Here is an 11,753-nt window from a genome sequence, read left to right on the forward strand (position 1 = left end):
TCTTGCTGCATGGCTTTCATACTATCCTGGAGTTGGTGCACCATCTCTTCCAGACTCGACATATTGTTCTGATCTAACTGAGCAACCGGTATACCTCCCTGAGGTAAAACAGATATCTCAACCCAACTGCGCACAGGTGAGATGGATAATGACCGCTGATTCGAAGACTGTTGAACTGATGATCTGTGCCTGACTGGCGTTTTTAACCTGCCTCTGGCGAAGGAACACTGATTGCCCTTGAACTAAATCTCTGACCCGACAAAGTCTATCAGCACAAGTCCAATGTACCTGGGGGATAGTGGAGCCTTCTGAAGCTATAGTTCCAGGACTACCTTGCAAAAGAGAAAACAGACAGCATCTCAGCTCAATTTCACTGCAACGGATAGCAGAACGACTGTACTCAATACTGATAACTGTTCCCCAAATACTGATGCTGATGCCCACAGGCCTGATACTCAAACTTGCAAACTGTTACATGCATTCCCTGTAGAGGCACACTCTAAAGTACATAGCAGACAAGTGAGAGCCAAAACACCCCTATGTTGGGGTAGGGTTTCCCTGTCCTATTTTGTCAGGAGCTAGGGTTTCACTACGCACGCAGCGGTTTTCAAACAACCTAACATCGGGTAAGCAACCTGTCCTAGTTTGGAATAGTCACTATGGATTTCGATATGCACTGGGTCGAATGGTCGAAAAGGGTGCCCTGGTAAAACCGGGGTTTGTGTTCCCATGCTGTCAGAGCCCATAACCGATCAGTCTTATGGTCATGCCTTGACAAGACAAGCCTCCGTCAAACCGTTCAGGAATGGCAGATGGCAAACACGGTGTCCTAGGCGCACCAATGCACATGCAATGCAAAGAGACACATAAATGAGATCAAAACAGGATATCATGAGTTTGAGTCAAGCTCTCTAATTCCCCAACAGAGTCGCCAGAAACTGTAGCACGTCCGCGAGGGACCATGCTACAGTTCAGACTCGATTTGTGTCACGGTTCTAAATCTGAACCAAAGAGTCCAAATCCGGAAAATCGTTTTGAGAAACAGATTTTGAAAGAAGTGCCAAACATGGACTGCTTTGCCAGATACAGAGTCGCCACCTAAATATTTTCTTATGGGGGAATTTAGGAAACCCTGACTCGGTGCCAAAGGCCACGTGTCCGTCATCACCAAAGTTGCCTCGGCTCGGGAGCTTGGGTACGATTGGGGAAAGTCAGCTATGAGCACCCCCTCTCGCCCGATCCGAAGATCGGCTTCTACTAACCACGATATCCAATTTTGAAAGCGTTATGCGTTCTTATTCCGGTTATTAGCCTAGAATTGCTACGTTATGCGCACAGCAAACAAGTATAGACCAAATCGCCTGAATTGGAACGAAGCATTGCATATCCGTTTGTTTGAAAAACAGTTTGAAATTTGCTACTCGTAAGTAGGCTAAAGCACGGATTTCAACGAGTTGTTCCAACTCAAACAATCTAACCTTCACCCACAGGCATTCAAGCAGTTTATATCACATAAGCGTCTAGCCTTATGGTAATCATGCTATTATGGCAACACTCACACGCATGCGGTATGCTAAAGCATAAATGCTTACCTAGTACTCCGAGCCAAAACAAAAACATGTTAGCAATCAATGCATGATCCAAGTCCATGTTAAGTGGCTAATGCAACGCATACAGGATGTCACTAGAGTAGGCTCGGCTAGTCTATAGATGATATGTGAAAATGCACAAGTAGCATGTATTCAAGTTAGATTTGAAATACTTATGCAGTTAGTATGATGCGCCGAGCCTGGTGCATGCAATACTGATGAATGATGCATGCCTGCATAGCATAAGGTATGCTAAAGTAAACATGTCCTAATACTAACCATCGAAAGCAGGTAAGTAAAAGGGAGAAAGAAGTGGGGGTTGGAAGACATGCACACACGCACCCACACTTATTACAAATTCACCCTCGCTCGGAGGGACCAAAAGAATAATACAAATTAATTAACCTACAAACTAATTAATTATTACAGACCAATTAATTAATTAACAAATTAACTAATATAATGAAAGCAGTAAACGGCCTCGGGAAGAGGGCCCAATGTGATGCACGCTCGGCTCCGCTCGGAAAGTCACTGCCATGCACAAGTTTGCCTCTGCTTTGACTGTTCTGCTCCTCTGAAAATTGCACAAGTCTCAGGGAGCACTCTATGGACACTTTGGAACACCACCGGCTAAGTGAGATCATCACCGGCCATTTAGAATGGTCATCGGCTAAACGTTATGCTCTCGGCAAAACCTATTTTGCCGGTCAGCACCCAACACTGCCGGCCGGCCAATTCTTCCTGCTGAAACCTGCAGCTGACAGCAGCAGAGGGCAAAACAAGGCATGGCAATGTATTTCAAGCAAGTGTGTGCACCAACACATCCCTTATCATGTTTGTGACTCAAAGGGATATGTTCCTTGATTCTCGGACCACCAATCGCGCATTTCAATGCGTGGTGGCCCAAAGAGTCAAAGTATGCAATTTCAATATGGAATAAAATGCACAAAACAAGCAATGGGCCCCAACCTCCATCATAATCAATTCAAGAGGCAAGAGATGCATGCTTAATGTTATGCAACCTAGGCATGGAGGCTAAGTATGCAACATGAACATGAGGACAAATATGCATTTAGCAAACATGCAAAGTGTAATCTTAACCATGCACACATGCAAGGCATGTAACATGTTAGGAAACTTAGCAAGAAATGCATGCCAAATGCAACACCATTTAAACATGCAACAAAATGTCATGAGCCAAGTACCTAAGCATACAAACATGCATGCAAACATGGTTGAATACCTAAGCATATAGAAGCAACTTTCAAGCACACTTAAAAGGGGCAAACATTGGCACATAGCATACATAGCTTTGAAAAACATGTAGAAGATGATGCCAAATCAACCTACCAATGCAAGCAAAGCATGCATCCAAGCCCAAGGACTTAAACTATGATCATATGGCACATGAAGCAAATGATCAAAGTGAATCAAAACAGTCCCAAATCATGCCAAATTAAGGCCAAAGACACACCTAGATGGCATCTAAATGGCCTATACATGGAAGCATACAAAAGGGGCCAAACATGGAGCATAAGATACCAACCTCTTAAAGCATTAAAGAAGCATCAAATGCAAGCATACAAGCATGCTATAAGGACTGAAATGGCATGATAAGTGGTTCCAAACCACTGAAACAAAGCAAGTAAAACATGCTAGGGGGGTCAACACTCAAGGCCTACAAGGGAGATTGCATGGTAGCTATACAAAGCAAAGCATGGATGACCCAAATGACCAAAAACAGACCTTAAGCACACTAAAACATGCATAAAAGCTTCACAAAGCTAAGCCAAAACATGCAAGCATGGTGGTCTAAATGCTAGGCACATGTTAAGGCAATTCATGGCATTACAAGACAAGTATGCAAGGCAAGCATGGTGTGTCTAAACCAAGTAAAAACAGCGCTATATCATGGCAAAATAAGCACAAATAACACTTAAGACATGGTCAACATGAACTTAAAAATGGTGCTCACACATGAGGCTAAAATGGCACTTTTTGAAGACAACAAGGAGAGGGGATGGCCCCCTCCTTCTTAGGACCTTAAACCACCATCCTCACAACAAGGTGGTCCCGAAGCTCACCAAAAATAGCACAAAATGGGGCCAAACAAGGCCTAAGAGGGGGTAAACGACCCCAAACACAAAAGTGACCTGAATGAAGTATCTTAAACACAAAAAAATAGAACTTTTTTATGTTATACACAAAGCCCAAATCCGCAAGAAAGATAGGCTAAAAGGGTGTGCAAAAACGGGGAATAAAGAGGATAAGAAGTTACCTTTGAAGACCAACAAGAACCAGCAGCCTTTAGGTCTCAAAAACTAGTCCTCAACCTCTGAAAACAAGCTCCAAGAACCTCCAAGTGATGATGGAGGTGTGTGGCTATGAAGTGGTGTGCAATAGGCCAAGAACAAGACCCTTTTGGACCCTCTAACCCACCCAAATGTAGAGAGAGAGGGAGATATAGAGAGGGAGTGATATATATATATCATATATATCTGATTTTTCTAACCCCTAAAATGGAAGGAGAGGCTCTCCTTATATAGAGAAACCAATGGGGCAAAGCTTCTCTTAGAAGCTTTGAGCAAAAAGGCCAAGCTTCTCTTAGAAGCTTGGAGCAAAAGGGCCAAGCTTCTTGGAGAAGCTAGGCAAAGGGGTCAAGAGGTTCAAGCTTTTTGGAGAAGCTAAAAAAAAGGTCAAGCTTCTTCGAGAAGCTTAAAAAGAGGTTCAAAAGGGTCAAGCTTCTTGGAGAAGCTAAAAAAAGGTCAAGCTTCTTGGAGAAGCTAAAAAGGGTTAAAAGGTTCAAGCTTCTTGGAGAAGCTAAAAAAAAAGGTCAAGCTTCTTGGAGAAGCTAAAAAAGGGTAAAGCTTCTTGGAGAAGCTAAAAAAAGGTTCAAAAGGGTCAAGCTCCCTCAAGAAAAGGTCTCGGTCATGACAAGTGGCCGATTGATCAAAAACAGTGGCCGGCCGACCAAACACATTGCCGACCGACCATCAATAGTGCCGACCGGCCATAACCAATGGCCGGTAGCAAGGAAACAAGGCCGGTGAGGTGTGGGGATGTCCAATCAAGCCATTCCCTGCCCTCAGAAGCAAAAACACAAGTCGAGAGGTCTTGAGGCAAGGCACGCGGCCGAAACCTCCGAGAACTCAAGACGAACACAAACATGGATGATCACCGAGTGTTCAAACGGTGACGTCCAAGTCTTGAGGACGGTCAAAAATGAGGTGTCTACACTACCACATGGAACATCATGGTAATTAGTTAGTGCATGTAAGTTGTATAGAATGATGCGATATTTTGTGCTTGTCATTAAAATTTTACAAATATAACTACTATCATTCTTGTTATGAATTTTATATAAAAATATTATTATTGGATAAAAAGTGTGTAATTTGGAAATTTTACTTACGTTAATGAATCTGTGTCGCATAGTCAGATAGTCCACTTTTGTTACTGACGCAAAAAATTGCCTAAAGAAAGCCACCTGTAAATTTGATTTATTTATTTTACTCTCCGTTACTATGAAAATATGATATGTTATATGGAATTGTGATTACAAAATAAATAGTTCATATCATTAAAACGGATCCTAAGTAGTAGTGGAACTTACAACCCATCTGAGACCGGGCATTGTGGAGAAGCCACTGTGCTGCCTAACAAAGGATGTCTGATGAGCGAACCTAAACCTTGCAGGGTCTGTCCAAAATCAACATTCACCTAACTCAATTACCCACTTTATTTTCTCTACACAATAATAAATAAATAAAAGTAATCTTGAATGCTGATTATAATTACCATTATTAAATTGATATTCCAATGAATTGGTTTCTTGCTCCCATGCTTTCCATTTCTTCTTCTTTCAATAATACCTCCCCAAAAAATCAATAAATAATAAATCACATTAACCAAAAATCTTGAATCAGAAAAGTAGAAGCAGTGGAGTGGAGTGACATACTTTGGCCTGTGCTAGAGACATGGTGATCACACTATACAGAACATGGAAAATGGCAAGCACAAATATGAAAATGTGCAATTGGTGCACCCCTGACTGAGATATCAACGACACTTTCCCCTGTTCATTCACAAACAAGTAATGATCACAAAACAATCTTATTTGGCGAACTGTTTCCAAAATTGTTTTCAGAAAAAATTTCTTAAATGACCCATCTATAGGAAACATATGCACCCAAAAAAAAAAATGATGACTTTTGGCATACATATTGAGAGCAGTAGTCTTGACCAGCATTAGCACCACTAGCCAGAGCTAGAACTCGCCGCCGAATGGTAGTATCTCCGGCAAACAACTTTATTGAAGCGTGAGAAAGCTTGTTGTTGGAGTTCTGCTGCTTACAAGGGAGCATGATATTTCCAGCTTTGGAAGGAATACATATCTTAGACACAAGGCTTGTTCCTACTGTGATCAGTAGGGAGATGAATCCTAGAAGCATCAACTCTGCACATTTTTTTAATTTTTAAAAATAATTTGATAATAAAATACCATTTTTTATTTCATTATTAATTCAAAAAGAATATGCAGTGTGCATAGAAAAACAATTATAGAAATGTAGGATGAAAAACTAATGTTGGCCCAAACTCAGTCGAGGTGTTACTGTTTTTTTTTTTTATTTTAAATGCTATTATTGATTATGTAATAGTTGAAAGAGATAAAGAGATGACATATCCATATGATGATTTTTCAAAAAATAAAAAATAAATATGAACGAAGTAACTATATGATCACATGTCACTGGATGAACGTACTAAAATTCTAAACTCACCTAATAATTTTTGAATTGCATCCCTTTAATAAAATTCTAGACTCACCTCTAATTTTTGAATTGCATCACTTACTTTAATAAATGAGATAGTCAACAAGTTGTATATAATCAACAAATAGCTCCTCTAAACTTACTACTTGTAATTATCCGTGATATGAGGAATTCTTTTTGGCGTTCTGCTATAAACTTTATAAACTTCATCATATTATATGATATATATTTCAATATAATTGTGAAGGGGAGAGAGAGAGAAAGAGAGAGAGACCGGCTTTAATCTTCTCCAAATCCTCAATCATGGACATCTTCTGGAGCTTCCGAAACCATTGTACCATTCAAGAAACCAAAGTTAATAATTCATAATTGAATTCTTTCTAAAATTCCATCAAACCATACATAAAAAGCTTGGAGAATCATTCAAATTTTACATAAAAATCTTAGTCAATTTTACCTTTTCAAGAGAATGAATCCCATGTTCAATAAGAACAGAAATGATCACAAAAACTGCAGAAACAAGTGCAACAACCCATGTTGGTGTCTCCCTCAGCGACCGAACTCCATTAGCCCCCGCTACCATGGCAGAACTTTGCTGCCAAAAACACAAAAAAACCTTCGAGAAACAAGTGCATGAACATTGTTTTTGGGGAGATTTATAACATATTGTATGTGTGTATCCACAATCAGGGCATTATAATTTTCATTTTATAGCAATCTTCGGAAGCAATTTCAGGTCACAAAATTTCATGCCTGAAGATTTAAGTTAAGGGTGTCGAGTACAGGGTTCACAATTCAGGTCCGGATCGGATCCAAACTCCTCATGCCATCATCTTAGTCTAAACAATACCAGAGATATCTCAATTCTCTTAATGAGGCACAAATATGCTACATCAAGACAATGAAAATGGGAATTAGAGTCAACATTTGAAGGAGAACTTGAGCATAAAGGTTAATCACTAATCTGAGGCACAATGAATGGCCATAGACTAAACAGTGGACCCATACAAAGCAAGAGAAACAACACGTTTAACAAAATTATCAAGTTTAAATGTATGGAGCCATCTTCATAAAATCATTGACCAGAGATATGTGTTATAAAATGAATCAAAGCAATCAACCTCAACTCATGTTTATCCATCAGAGATATGTGTTATAGAGATACAAGATATGAGTATGAATGTATAAACTTTTCAACCAAAAAAAAAAAACAAAACAAAACAAAAACAAAAAGAAATGGCTAAACGAATTGAAACTCACAAAATGGAGAACAAAACTTCAAAATCTGCAATCCAAGTGGTGGCCTTCAAATCATCGCCAGATCTGAAATCGAGCGAGAGAGAGAGAGAGTTTTTCGAAATCGAGACAGAGAGCGTGTTTGAAATCAAGCGAGAGAGTAGACTGAGAACAAATCTGAAGGAGTAGACTAAGAACTTTAATCGCTCAGATTCAAATCTCCAAATCTTCAAATCTTCGACAATCAACAGCAAATCGCAAATCCGGAGCGAGAAATAGAGAGAAGTCACAAATCAATTTTGCTCAGAATAAATTTGAGTACTACAGCACTATCGCAAATCGCAAATAAATTTTACTCAGAATGAATTCGAGCTCGATAGAGAGAGAGAGAGAGAGAGAGAGAGAGAGAGAGAGAGAGAGATGGGGGGTGGAGAAATCGCAGCTTTAGGGCTTTAGGATGTGGGTAACGGCGTTAGCCAATTAACACGCGAAGATGATGTTTAAAAGAAATCTAATACAGCGTTTTAAAAACGTTGTTTTAATTGAAAAATAGCGGCGTTTTTATAAGCATCGCAAATAAAACGTTGCTATAGCCCCTTTTTCCTGTAGTGAATCCAGCAAATCATTTTGGAAAAATCAATTTTAATCAAAAAGTGCCAAACATGGACTGCTTTGCCAGATTTCAGAGTCGTCACCTAAATATTTTGTTTTGCGAAATTTAGGAAACCCTGACTGGCGCCAAAGGTCACGTGTCCGTCATCACCAAAGTTACTTTGGCTCGGGAACTTGGGTACAAGGGGGGAAGGTGACGAAATGAGCACCCCCGCTCGCCCGATCACAGGATCGACCTCTACTAACATGATATGTTGTTTTTGAAAACATATGTGTTCTTATCCCGGTTTATTAGCTAACCTTACTATGTGATGCGCACAACATACAAGTATAGACTCAATCACACGGATTGGAACAAAACAACTCATGTTTGTTTTTTTGAAAATGGTTTGAAAGTGCTATTCGCAAATAGGCTAAAGCGCGGATTTGCCACCCTCAAGTGGGCTTAGAAAAGCATGATTTTGCCACTCCGCAAAGTGGGCTTAAAACTCACAATCGTCAAGTTGTTCCAATTCAGGAAATCAAGCCTCCACCCATAGGCATTCATGCAGTTTATCAAATAAGCAAATAGCCTCATGGCAAGCATGCTGTCATGGCAATCACTTACACTCATGCAAGGATGCTAAAGCGTAAACACTCACAGTGTACTCTGAGCCAAAAAAGAAGCTAATTAGAAATCATGCATGAATCCTAACTATGCTACAAATGCAAAATGCAACGAAGTAGGCTCGGCTATTCTAAGATGGCATACGAATGCAACACTCGATAACATGCTTTGAAACACGTATTCAAGTAAGTATTGAAATTCAATGCAGTTTGAATGATGCACCGAGCCCCGTGTATGCGAGACAAATGAATGATGCATGCATGCAAAGCATAAGTATGCTAATTGAAACATGCCCTAAAACTAACCATCAAAAGCTGGTAAATAAAAGGGAGAAAAACAGGGGGTTGGAAGACATTCACACACACACGCACCCTTATTACAACATATGCCCTCTCGACGGAAGGTCCAGATGAATACGCTAAGCTAATCTAAGCTAACCTAACCAACTAATCTAATTAAGCTAATTAGACCAATTATTACAAATTAAACGAATAACTAGCAAACCAATCGCTAATTATTACAATATTTTAATTAATTAACAAATTAACTAATCATGGTATCTAACTAAGCATGTGAAATATGTAAACTAGGCTGCCTCAGCTTCGCCTTGAACAATAAAGGATGCATGCTCTCGGTCACCGCCTCGAAACGCCTTCGGGTTTGCTCTTGAGAGAGGCTCTGTTTGTAGGGTGTCCTTAAGAACTTGCTGCTCCACCTTACCAAACCAACTCTGAGGAATCCACCAGTGGCCTGCCGGCCATGATGGCTTGCTGCCGACCACCTGCCGGCCAAGGGTGAAGCAGTGCTGGCCATCTACGAGGCACTGCCGGCCACTGGTGTGCTGCAACACCATTCTGCAATAGAGCACAAACTAGAGGAAAATGGATGGTCTCCCAAGGGTGTGTACGTACTATGCCACTCCATATCACCTCAAAACACCAATGGAGAGGCATCATTGGATCCAAGACCATCAATCGAGCATCTCAATGCTTGATGGCCAAAGATCCAACTTGTACAAATTCAATGAATGTAATGCAAACAAGACTCTAAATACACTACCTCATTATGAGTGATCAAAGGCAATGGAGACAAAGGGAATTGGCTCACTTTCATCACTTTGAGTATGAAGTGGGCTAATCTGCCTTGTGTTCAACGTAACGTTCGGTTGAACAGAATGCAATGCACACAAACAACATGCTATGCAAATAATCATGCTAATCTTGACATGTTAAGGTGGTATACATAAGACTCTATTATGTAAGCAATGCATGCAAGATACGTTAAAGGGTCAAGAACACTAAAGCAAGTGAAGAACACTAAGCAAGTGAAGAACATTACACACTAGGCATGCTATACAATGTTCAATGGACTAAACCAACCCCAAACAGACCTCATGCATGCCCAAATAGTGGCCAAAATGTGCTGAAACTTAAGTAGAAGAAACAAGAAAAGCATGCTCAACTCATGGCTCGCAAGCAAGGCACAAAGCTCAACTCTCAAACACATTGAAAGAGTGATAAACATGAGAGTATAACAAGGCTATATGCTCTGAAATTATGTGTTAAATGATGCCATATCATGCAAACATCACAAGTATAGCATGCAAGAAGCCCTAAAACTCAAAGCCAATTAAGGCATTCACACAAGAGGCATGCAATACATAGCCTAAACCATCAAACCAGCTCTGGACAGAGCTTAAACATGTCAAAATAAGGGCCAAAACAGGCTGAGATGGAAGTTCGTGAGGCAATAAAATCATGCTCAAGCGTTGGTTCACAAACAAGGCATAAGGGCACAACTCTCAAAGGCTATGAAAGAGTAGAATATGTGAGAGTGTGACCATGCTATATACACTGAAATCATGTAAGAAATGAGGCTAAGGCATGCAATCATCACATTCAAAGCATGGTACGGACCTTAAACACAAAACTAGTGAAGCCCAACTACACTATAGTTATACAAAGCTAAGCATATATGACCAAGACCACTTAACACAGACCTTGAGCATGTTAAATTAGTGGCAAAAATGTGCTGGAGCGAAGCTAACACATACTAGAATGATGAACTAAAGCATGAAGCATGTTAGGCCAACAAGCATGATTGCACTACAAGTGCTAGAACCAAACAAGAGGTGACCAAACCAGCCAAAAACAGAATCATGGCAGGTCTGAAAAGTCACAAAAATATGCTTGAGCTAAGCTTAAAAGAAGGAGAAAAGCATGCTCAAGTATGAGGCCAACAAGGCAAGCAAGCAAGGCAAGAGGAGAGGGGACCACCCCCTCTCATTTTGAACCTTAAAACCACCTTTCCACCACTGAAATTTCCCTAAGTTTCAGTGGTAGAAAGGCCATACAAAGGCTACTACAAAATCTTCAAAGGATGGCTCACAAGCTTAACAAATAAGGCGTACAAGGGGGTGAAACACCCCTAACTCCCACAAGGCCTCAAACAACCATTTTTAATACTTAAAAATAAAGCTTTTTGTAGTTAACAACCAAGCCTAAAACAGCATGCAAAGGTGGCTAAGATGGTACACAAAAATGAGCTTAAAAGGGGAATACACTCACCCTTGAAGAACAACAGCAAGGCAGACCTTCCTCTGAGCCAAAACCAGCCTTTTAAGTCCAAACAAGGCCCTCAAGTACCTCAGCAACAAAGTAATGGTGCTTTACTAGGTGTTGTAGTGCAAAAGTGAAGAGAAAACACACTTTAAGGCTCAATATAGCACAAATATAAAGAGAGTGTGAGAATTCTAGAGAGAGAGAGAGATATTTCAGCTCTAGAAATTTTGTGAACCCTTGAGAAGGGGGAGGCACCTCCCCTTATATAGAGCAATGCAAGCAAAAGCTTGCTTGACAAGCTTAAACCTGCCTTCATCCCTCCATACACATGTATGGAGGATGGCTCAGTGAGGCACAGCTAGCCAAAAGATCTAAA

General features: G+C 40.4%; 1 long non-coding RNA gene across 1 annotated transcript; it reads right to left on the bottom strand.

The window, feature by feature from the left end:
* Positions 1-4,849: 4,849 nt before the first annotated feature.
* LOC114294333 (uncharacterized) lies at positions 4,850-6,188 on the bottom strand. The gene is made up of 4 exons (XR_014337279.1): positions 5,810-6,188; positions 5,388-5,664; positions 5,203-5,288; positions 4,850-5,076 (listed from the first exon to the last, which is right to left on the bottom strand). It is a non-coding gene; the product is annotated as an uncharacterized LOC114294333 (long non-coding RNA).
* Between the last annotated feature and the right edge of the window lie 5,565 nt (positions 6,189-11,753).

Source organism: Camellia sinensis, chromosome 8, assembly GCF_055761805.1.
Source record: "Camellia sinensis isolate YWXY chromosome 8, ASM5576180v1, whole genome shotgun sequence".
Classification (NCBI taxonomy): Eukaryota; Viridiplantae; Streptophyta; class Magnoliopsida; order Ericales; family Theaceae; genus Camellia; species Camellia sinensis.